Here is an 11745-nt window from a genome sequence, read left to right as displayed (position 1 = left end):
AGGCCTTTTCCTCGCCGTTCAGAATATGAAAATAAATTCCCAAATAAGTAGCACAGCGAGAGCATAGTGGCATATGACAATATGTATTTACCATACACCATATCTTTTGTACCGTTTTTCTTCAGCTTGCAGGGAGTTCACGCGGCACTAAATCTAAAATTTATAAAATTGAAATGTCTGGGAATACGTTAGACTAATGATGTTTTGAATCTGAAGCCTCGCAAAAGTATTGGCAATTATGTTCTCTTATCATCTCACGTAGCAGCGCTTCGTTTCTGCTAAAACTGATTACAAGCCAAAATTATGCCAGTATGATTAGTTCGTCACTGGCTCACATTTCCTTTGTTGCCCTAGTTTCCTTTGTTCCGCAGGACAGTTGCAAAAACGTTTGCAAAAATTGTTCGAGAATTCAGTTTGTACAGTTGGCCTGGAATCCCAATGTGAAACATCCACACACACATGGGAGAGCGCGTGAATGGAAGACAAATAGAATCGGTGTGCTGTAAAGTGTTTGCGCTTCAAAATGTGTCACGACCCTGTGACAACAGTGTTTATCAATTGACAAAGGATCATCATAGAACGTATAGTCATGTATGTATGTGTTTTTGCCAGTTTGACTTCCTTGTACTACAATAACAAGAATATATTTATTCAACACGATCAGAAGGGATCACAAACGCGCTGCTGACAAATGGTATTCGAGCGAGTGTTTTACCCAATAAAAAACGTAATGCAAAAATAACAAGAAACTAATTTAACGGCGATTCGGAACAAGGGTGCCACATCTGAGTAGCAATAATTGAACAATGAAACAATGCGTTGCAAATGATACGCAAGACAAACAGATAAATGTAGTTATTGACAGGGACACGATTGTAAAAATATTGACTTTGGCATTAGCAAATGTCTCGGCATAAACACGCTCTGCCATTATGAGGCAATGCTGTTTTTTTGGCAGTTACAATTCTTTCGCTTAGTTCAATTGGAATAGGAATTTGAGTTCATTAAAGCTTATTGAACTGTCAGGTAAGATTACGTTTAGCGAGTATTTGAAATATAAATGTGAGAATCGGTTCCTGAAATCGTCTGTGGTAATTGTTCTGCTAATGAAATGCGAGCAGTATGAGAAGTCTTAGATATTAGGGACAGAGCTATTCTGCTATCTAGAGTATGTCGTCCGAATGGATGAAAACACTCCAGCCACGAAAGTTTTCGACGCAGTACCCGCCAAAAATAAAGGAAGGAGAAGATCTCCACTCCACTTTTAATTACATAAACTTCAATAACTTACCTTCATGGATGGTCCCAACCCACATCTTATGACAACTTAGCTCCATTTATTTGCACTCATACATAACATCATGAGCGCTGGCACGGCAGAAAAAACTTTGTGGAACTGCTGATGTTATGTCAATGTGAGACAGTAATAGACAAGGCCAGGATGTTTTCGTGACGTCATAGCCTCAGTGGCGTAGCTAGGGGAGGCGAAGGGGGCCGTCGCCCCGGGCGGGACGTCTTGGGGGCGGCAAAAGGATCTTCGATGGTATTTAAAAACTCCGATTCGAGATATATGGCGAAAATGGGTTTTTTCTATGGCTTTTAATAAGATGTCTTGTAAATTTACTATCAATTTTCTCAAAAACCTCATGAAACTTGTAGGTAGGTAGATAAAAGAAGGCGACAGAACATCCTTGACCCCGCACGCCCGAAGTTGTAGCTACGGCACTTCATAGCCTTATAAAATTTTCAAACAACACCAATCTCTATTTAAGTCATTATTGAAATAACTTTAAGAGGATGCCATTAAGTCATTGAGGTAAATCTTAGAAGACAGTCAGATGCGGCCAAAATTATCAAGACTTCCACAACACGTGTACTTACTGTGCAATACATATTATTTGACATGGGGTCTTACTATCGGACCAATTCGAGTGGAAAAAAAATATAAAGCCATGTCCATCTGTCTGTATATACACGAGATAGTCCTTCAGTTTTTGAGATATCGATTTGAAATTTTGCACACGATCTTTTCTCGCCAAGAAGCTGCTAATTTATCGAAAGCGCCGATATCGGATCATTACAGCAAAATCCAATAGGGAAAGTACTAGAAAGTTTCGGGCTGGCTTGAATCCCACTGAAAATATTACCTGATTATTCTATATATCTGAATGAATATATGGATATATCCGGCAGAAATCATACTATTCTTTTTATCTTCAGTTAGCAGCTGAGAAACTGCATAATTTTTTCTTGTAGTTATTCTTTTTAGTGTCTGAGAATATATATCGGGATGAATGTCTTACTTTTCCAATGTTTCAATAGCAACCACAAGGCGGAATGTGTCAGTCTCATTTAAAGCGTGACCCACAGTTGCATTATGACAATTTGCTTAATGAAGTCAGCCAAACACTAAAGACTTCCCGTCCGCAAAGCGTCTGCATCATACTTTTATAACCATACGAAAGACACCTGAGAAAGTAGTCGACCAGATAACAAAGTTACGCGCGATGTTGTGCTTGTTATATTGTTAACACAATATTGCAACATGGACGCTGCTGTAGTTGTAGCTATTGTTGCAAGAAGTGGCCTAAATAACCGTTGCAACTGTGTGTTTTACATATGCAACGACAAATGTCAGATAATTGCCACTACTTGCGCTCGCCACTACACACACATTGCAAGCTCCGTTGTGGCGTGGAAGCGGCACCGTGCGGTAGCTACAGCGGAAGCCATTCCTCAGCAGCCGACTACGGCATCTGACACCTCGCATCTTAAATGTTGCGCTTTCTGGCGAATTGTTGTGGCAAGGAAATCACGTAGAAGCCGCCAATGGAAAAAAATAATTAAAATTCTGCCGCACAATTTTGCCCAAGCGAATGGAACCTCCATCCGATCTCGTTAGCCAAATAAAAGCTGGAATCCTATTTTTCCATATCTTACTAATTAATTACTTTTCGCCACAGTTTTCTCCGACACTCATTTCGCAGCAACAAAGCGCGTTGTGGCCTCTACAACCGTTTAAGCGGCATCATTCACCTCATTCACCGTTTGTGGCGAGTATTTAATTTTATGCTGCAACACATTAACGCTTGTCAGCTGCAACCTGCTGACATTTCTACAAATACACATGCGCTTTGTTGTTTATGTCAAGCATGCTCTGTGGCTGCTGTGGTTTTGCCATTTATTGCGGACATATTTCATCTTTGCGATAAGCATCAAGCGAGGTGTCAGCGGTCCCCAAGTATATCGGCCGGTCAACGCGGGCCTTGGGATTTAGTATATTCGGATGCATGCGGCTGTGTTGTGTCACCGATTTCGGCTGAAACGGCCACTACAGCGCTGGAGCAACGTATTGGCGTGCGAGTTGGAAGGAGTGGTCTCGCGCACGTGGAGAGTTGTGCGCGCGCATGCGCACATTGCTGTCCTGTTAATTAATCGCCTGAGCTCACTGAAGTGCCCACGCTTAAAATTAACTTAATTTCACACCTTTCTGAGGAATTGTTTTCTGTGCCGTTGATAAGTATTCTTAGTTACCAACTGTCGTTTCCATAATGAAGACTCTTGAGCTCAACCAGCAGCTCAGTGACTTTTCCAACCCCTATTTATGTCACACAGTTGTCTCCGTTATGCTAGATACTAATTCTTTGTTATAGCTGAGGCATTTTGTATCTTCTCAGGCCAAGGAGCTACTACCGGGCCACTTGAGATCCAAAAGTTTAGTATTTCCGTACGGCGTTATTTCGCAGTGCCACTTTTACTGCAACTCCGAAACCACTATCCCGCACTCTTTCTCTGCATCCTCGAATGTCGAAGTCGTGTCTTTTAATATTCTCAACCATCGGTATTAATTGGTTTTTACGTGTCTTCTAATTATTTACAAATGCATGTGTATAGTTGTAAAATATTTATACTCGAAGGATCAACTAAGATCAACTTCGTGGAATTGCGGAATAGAGCAAACACACGGGGCGTGTTGCAAAGGGTTATCAGGTTATCAACGAAGTTAAGCCGAACATTGTCGTTTCTCCAGTGTACGACAGTGGTCATTGTAAGTCGATCCTTCACGCTACATACACTTAGTAGGCTACCGTTTGCAGGTAACTGAACCCTTTCCTTGCGAAAGACGCTTCTTGGCAAGCCCACCCTTTAATCCAAACATCAGATACACACATGTATAAGGGACCGCGCTTATATTTGCCGTGTTGGTGTTTGTTGTGGGCGTTTTAACGGCTTAGCGATGCAAATGTTTTAAACTGTTCAGCAATTGCTACAAAATATTTGCAGACAAATGAACCCGCTAGGGAAAATCCTCAAACCGACCAAGAACAGCCAACTAAATTGAGTTTATGGTCTTAATCTTGAGCAGGTAAAAGCGAAATTAATGAGATTGACGTTCTCGGAATAAACAATGCGCCAAATTTTCGAGCTAAGTGAACTTTTGGTCTACTTACTAGAAAACGCTCGCACATAAACACATACATACATATACGCGAGCTATGTATACATAAATATGTAAAACCATAACCTTAATGTTAAAGAGAACATTAGTGTTAAGAACAGCAATGTTATGTATACACTCGCATATACGACTAATGAGTAATGAGTAATAAGTACATGGTATGTTAATCGATAATGTTGAAAGTTGGAGAAATGATTTAACCTTAACATTGGACAATGATAATGGAATAACTCTCTGTTATGTGGCGTTATGCTCAAATACAGCTAAATCGTACGATGTGAAATTAATTAGGTAATAAGTTTTCCATTTAGATAGATGTGAGTTAGGCTTAAGCTGATACCAAGACTGTAATATTTAACTCGCGTGGGTCCTAGGCCATATATTTTTGTTGGTTTTATACTCGTATTACCGTGCAAAATTGGTTGTGTGTGCGTTCATTTTATTCCAAGCTTAATTGAAATTTCACTCAGTTTCTCGCATTTAATGGGAATTGAGCAAGCTAAATGCCAGCACTCAGCAACACCATTATTTAATGAGTCTTTATTAGTTGGCACGTATATATGTACATATGTATGTATGTATGTACATATTCACATTCGTGTGCGTTAAGCTGTTCAATTACTCGAGACACTATGCCATGAATGTTGTTAATTGTGTTCACCTTTATTTATTTGAGGTGTGGCACAGCACAACATTCAATTAACCACACACATAAACATGCATACTTAGTATTTATGAATATGCGAGTGAGTACTTCATTCATTCAGCGCAATCCGTTTGCTGTTTTCGCGTTTCTTTAATTTGTTGTTAAAACGACAGTGACGCAAATTGAGTAGCAACGGCATTAAGTAATTGAAGTTCGCTGCCGCACCCGCGGCTGGGCTAACACGTGGGCGAAGAGGTAAGATGGGGCTTTGTGCTGGTGGAACCGTATCATAGTGAAGCACAAAATATTTCGAATAATTTGCGAATTTTTTTTAATTAATTTTTTAGAATATGCCCCGCAGAAACCAACGACCGGTGCCGGGTCCACAAGTTCGCTTTGCAACAGTATTTCCACAACTTACAGCTCTTTTGTATGCAATCTGACAAACAACTTTGACAAGCTACCGCCAGGGGAACCAGTCCCTAACACCCTGTATGCTGCGCGACCGCTATGTGTGGGAAGTTTTTTATTGCCTCATTATGCAAAATAGCAAGGTGCAGCAATCGTTTAGAAATAATTAGCTCTTAACTCAACATTACATTCGATTAATATTCCTGAAATCCGTCATTTAACCGATTCTATTGGACTAAATGATCCATGTGCTGTGCTAATGAAATAATACGTGTACGTACATACATATGTACATATAAAAAGTGGATATGTACAAGTACATCAATTTACACGTTAACCAAAATTTCAAAGAGAACTTTGAAATGGAGTACTATACCTATACATATGTAAATATGTATGTACATGTGAGTATATATGGAAAATGCCATACATCATTCATATCTTGTGCGGAAAAATAAAATTCCAACAGTTCAGGATTGTATATACATGCATACATATACATATATGTATAGCTAATATGCAAAAACATATGTTAATTTGTACATTTTACACATGTATAAGCTATGTGTAATTATATGTATATGTATGTATATCATTTGTCCTCTCTGTCAACAACTTTCAAATTAGTCACGGTCATCGGCAGTTCGATTCCAATAATGGAAACCATGAGCATAACTCACGACATTCTTGAACAAAGCGGTGCCTCAATTATGCGAAAAACCACATTGGAGCATTTCACGCTGTTCGGGTCGGACAGAAGTTCAATGATAATTGCGGTGGTGGCAATTATGCGAGAGATATCCTACCAATATATGAATATGTCTGGCTGGTTCTAAGGCCATTGTGTTGGTCCGTGGGCACGCCCTCATGCGCGTGCGATCCTGCAGCTATTCAGTAGCAGCAGTTGACCGACCGCCCACAAAAACAAATGAATACGAATTCATTTGCACGCCTACACAGTGTCATTTGTTGCGGGAAGTCGTCGCATTCATTATGTTTTGTGCGGTGACCAGACCAGCGAAAAGATTAGCTTGTACTTAGCGTGATCGCCGAGTTAAGCGGCGTTGACGATTGGATTACGTCGTGAAAATCCAAAATGTTTTGGTCGTCATTTGCAGGAAAACGCGCACCTCAAACGATTCGCCTGAAAACGAGCCCTTTCGTTAACTGTGCGTTCAGTCTTTTCTTTATCCCCTGCTTTCTTCATATACCTCGGCCGATATTATATTTTCTGTTTTTGTTTATTTATCAGGAATTGTCTAAATCCTGTTGGATTGTAAAAGATGCCTAAAGTAAAATATTCCACTGATAACAACAAACAGAAGCTTAGCGGCGCAATCAGGAGTGGTGGCAGTAGTATTTAAGCAAACATCGTTACAATTTAAAGTTGAAATCCAAAAATTATGTAACTGTTTTTTTCTTTTTTTTTCTTATTATTTTATCATGAGCAGCGGTAAGGCGTTACATTTTCGTACGCAGTCACAAGGTAAACAAGACGCAAGGGACCCTTTCACTCCAAACCCCTTCGTGCAAAACTGTCGTTCATCATCGGAGATGAGCGCAAATATATTTTAATTAAATCGACGCGTCTACCCTGCAAAACGCTCAATTTGATAAAACAAATAATGGCAATTAGTTAGGTCAACAGCGAGCATTGGTCGGGATTTTAACCATCTACATCGTTGCCACTGTGTGTCTCATCTTCCGATCTCTACCTCGCTACTCCTGCTTCATCACACATTATTTACATTGTTACACATCCAACATCCAATTATTATTTTTGCAACTTCTAGCGGGATGAGACGCACCACCTCGTGGCCGCCGACGGGCTCTTTGACCGGCTGGCGATGCCTTGTCGGCCATCAGCAGCGCCAATGAAAGCTGCTGTCGCCGCTGTCATCATCATCATTCTCGCTGCCAACATCAGCCGCCATCAACATCAACACCAGCCGGCAAAATCACCATCAAAACCATCGACAGTGTCGCACATCACTTCATTCAAGTACATACACATGTACATATTGTACATAAATATGTTCACAAGTACATAGATGTGTTTTTCAGCATTGGTGTCTGCCCACCACTGGCAGCGCGCGTCGTCTGGCGGCACGCATCAACAACACCACCAATCAAAGCAGCAATCACTTTTGGTTGTAGGATGTTTGCAGTTGTTGTTGCTATCAATTTTAAATTGACGCCAACACACTCGGCTCATTAAACTTATGCTTTAACGAGAAAAAGAACGAAGCCGACCGAATATCGGGAGTATTTTCCAGTAATGGTGATGGCAGTGTCAATTGCTATTATGAATCGACATTGTTGCTGTATTGCTAAACACAGAACATACTTGTACAAATAAATAGCGGCGCAATTGTGTTAGGACAATGACAACTTCTGAAAATTGTTGACAAGCTTAAGCTGCGGTTGACACCCAAGAGCTCTTACCTCTCACTTCCCTGCTTCTACAATTAAAGTTATATTCATTAGCATTATCACGACTCTCACAAACGGAAGTAGCAATACTTCTACTAAATAAAGGTTTTAACAATGCGGCATTTGTGTGTTTTATTTTAGAAATAAACCTTTTATTTAGACATACCTTTTTAACAATAGTTGTGATTTAGGTGAGTACCTGCCGACAACGGCCTTACCTCACGGTGCTTTTAAAAATCAAATAAATCTATACAATGCGTTGATTAGCGCCCAAAATGATAAATTGATTTTGCACGTATTTTTGGTTCCAATTGGTCTAGGCTTAAGGGAAACCTTTTCCACCTTGGTCGGGTTCGAGGCCGAGCTAAAACCTCTGACGTCCTGTGGGTTCGGCACCCGGCCGCAATGCGACCCCACACTGGATTGCATTTTTCAACCTTTAGGTTTAAACCACAGCCACCACGACTGAGCAGATTGGAGTAAACCCGAAAGCCTAACTGCTCCCCGTGGTACCAGATTTGAGTCACCGATCAGACCTTGTAGCTTTCGCTACTACCAGTTGAGCATCCAATGACTGGTGACATTTGTCGTTTGAACTCAAATATCTTTTCATTAGAAGGAATCTCATTCAAAGTCTGTAATATCATTTCAAGTGTTATAGCAATAAGTATTTCTGAGATAGACAATCCTTAAATTTTAAGGAAAGCCCAAAATACAGACACAGTGCATATGGATTTTAGTCGCCTTCTAACGCAGGCAAATTCTACCCCTGTCCGCTGAGGTAATAGCTTTGTAGCAAATAAATTTCCACCTTTTGGAAAACGCAACGCAAAACTGTTTATTCCATTCAAGAGAAATAGTGTTAATGATGAAGCAGCGATCGCTGGAAATTTGTTGTCTTGAATATAGTACCAAACTTTGTTGTTTTCAAGTCTCCCCATTACGAATTTATTCATGAAAGTGTTTAATGTGTTCTTGTTTTTATTATTGTTGCAATTATCAGCTTCTTAGAAATACAATTTAGATGTCAAACTATGATTAGGGTTATGCACACTGTTTTCGCGAAAATAAACATCACGTGTGATTCCCACTCTTACTCTCAAGCTTTCCGAAAAAATTCTGAAAATTGTATGAAGGTCTTAATAAGGATCAAACGTGAAGACATCTAAACTTACAGTCAACAAAATTTCCTATTATTTACCCATTGGAAATCTCCCCAGAAATCGGTGTAATTAATAAAGGAAGTTATTGAAAGGGTGAAACATCTACCATAGATATTTTCAGTATATGAACTCTGTTTAATATGTGATCAAGTTGGGGATGATATATCAATTTGATAATACTTTGCACGCGGAGGGAGATTGTTTAAATTTTCAAAGCTCAGTATGAAAAAGTTGAAAGGTGGAAAATTTGTATGGTTCTCAAATACGGCATGTGGAAAGGGTTATGACTCTTTTGGACAGAAAAAACTTGGACAACTTTTGTGTTGATAGTCGAAAATATCTCTAGGTCACCACGAAGCACCAAATTATGAAGGAATAGTGAAAAATATGCGTTAGTAAGCACTCTAGGAGCAAATACGTATATCATGTAACACTACTGTCGCAATCACCTGAACATATTTTCGTATAACTAAGGATATTATGGTGATGAATCGGGAGAGCCGTTTACACAGTGTCAAATGCAAAATTATATAAAAAGAGCACATAAATGCCATTTTATTGAAATATAAATACGTTTTAGAGACTTGTTTCTCTGCTTAACTGGATGTATTCTTATGTTATATAGTATATGTACATATATATGTAAGTATTTATTTTTAAGGCTGAGCAAATTCTTCAGCCATTTAGATAAATAGTTTCATCATTAGTGAGCACAGATGCATCCAAAACCAATCTGATATCTGGGGCAATAAAACCGCTACTGACCAGTGTTATCAATAGATTTCAATTCAGTAAATTAATGCGCATTAGAAAGAATTTCATCAACAGTGTTATTTATTCAGCAATTTAATGCATTAAGCTATAAATTTCCTTAGCAAAGTCTTCATGTGAATCTCATAACTTAATATGGCGTAGACAACAACTACGTGTTTATCAACTATGTATTTATTTATTTTTTATTTATGATTTGATATAAATTTTGGGTCGGTTGCAATGAGTTTTATAAACAAATAATTTTCCTAACATATTCTGAATCTATGTATGTTCATACCTACAAGCATATTTATGCGCGTATGTATAAACCAAAGATAGCATTTCCTCTTCATTTTGTACATACATATGTACATATACGAAAGTTCTAAACAATGTTTCGCATACATAACTCAAGCAAACGCCTCCTCATATATAGCATGTAGATGCATATACATACATACATATGTACATGAATATAAGTATCTGACAGTGAGACGTGCTTGCACATAACACACCCTCTCCCTTTCCCAACCAACCCTCACAGAAATCAACAATAACAGCAACGTTTCCATCAGCTCTAATGAGCCTCCATCTCGTTGGCAATTATTAAATGAATTGGATTTATATGCCGCTCCAAGCATTTCGCCGTTTAATTGTGTTGTTATGTTGTCTCCCACCCAACCACCGTCAATTCTTGCATTTGTTTTATATTCACAAGGCACCATTTAGTGCTGTACACTCTGTGCTCCTTCAACTATAAACACCGCTGAGTAATAATCTCGCGCTTTCTCTTTCTCTCAGTGAACATACAACGGCACGTTTCGCTCTTGCTGTGCAGTGGAACGCTGGCCTGCGAGAATGACTGTCTCTCCCTTAATACTACAGTAACGCTCTCGCTCGCACAGCGCTGCCTTTATTCGCTAACAGGGTATCTGCAGCCAATGGGTATGCTTCGTGTTTAGATGCCGGTGAACGTTATCTTTTGTGGATCGTGGAAAATTTCTCAATTGGATCCGTAATATGTGTGAGCAAACATTTGGTGTGAAGTTGTAGATTAACGTTAGGACCACCCTTCCGTCAAGATGACGGCTACATAGACACCAATGTATGTATGTATGTCTGTAGAATGTATTGTTGTTAATGAAATTGTTTTATTGCCAATACATATTTGGGAGGGGAAAAGGATATTCAAGAGCTAAGCTTCCGTCGGTGCCACCTATTTAATATTATTCCGAAAACACACTTCGCGTTAATGCGTTAAATATCCTGAAATAAGTTTTCAAATTATTTCTTAAGCAGTGATTTACTCAGCCAAGAATATTTTGGTGTATTTGGTTTGTTTGTCTGTTTTAGTGGTGGTGGGAATAATTATTGATTTATGTACATTGAATGCATAGTTTGAAACTGGACATCCCCCATAACCGGACAAATTTCATGAACACAACGTTTTCATACCACACAAATTTCTATAACCGGACATGTGCACGTTCTATTGAGCGGTTTTTTTTTAATTCTTAATAATTTTTTAAGTTTTGTTAATTTTTATTGATGTTGTTGTCCTGCGGCTACGGGTCTAAAATTTTTGGTCATCTCTATTAAGGGGTTACGTGGGTTTGAAAATTTCAAAATTTCAATTTTTGTCTTATTAAATTGTACAACACCTCCAGCATTTGACCTAAATTTTTGATCCGAGAAATAGTTTCGAAGATACAGCCTTGAGAACTTGTGCGCCCGAGGGTAGCTAGGCTAAGTGCGCCGTTTTTGGATGCGTTTTTCTAAACTCCATTTTTGAAGTCGGTGGACACGGTTTCTCGAAAAGTTATGGACGGATTTAGTTCACAGTACGTACACATCTTTAAAATAACATTGTCTAGTTATTG

Source organism: Bactrocera dorsalis, unplaced genomic scaffold (assembly GCF_023373825.1).
Source record: "Bactrocera dorsalis isolate Fly_Bdor unplaced genomic scaffold, ASM2337382v1 BdCtg010, whole genome shotgun sequence".
NCBI classification, from domain to species: domain Eukaryota; kingdom Metazoa; phylum Arthropoda; class Insecta; order Diptera; family Tephritidae; genus Bactrocera; species Bactrocera dorsalis.
This window is presented reverse-complemented; position numbering follows the sequence as displayed.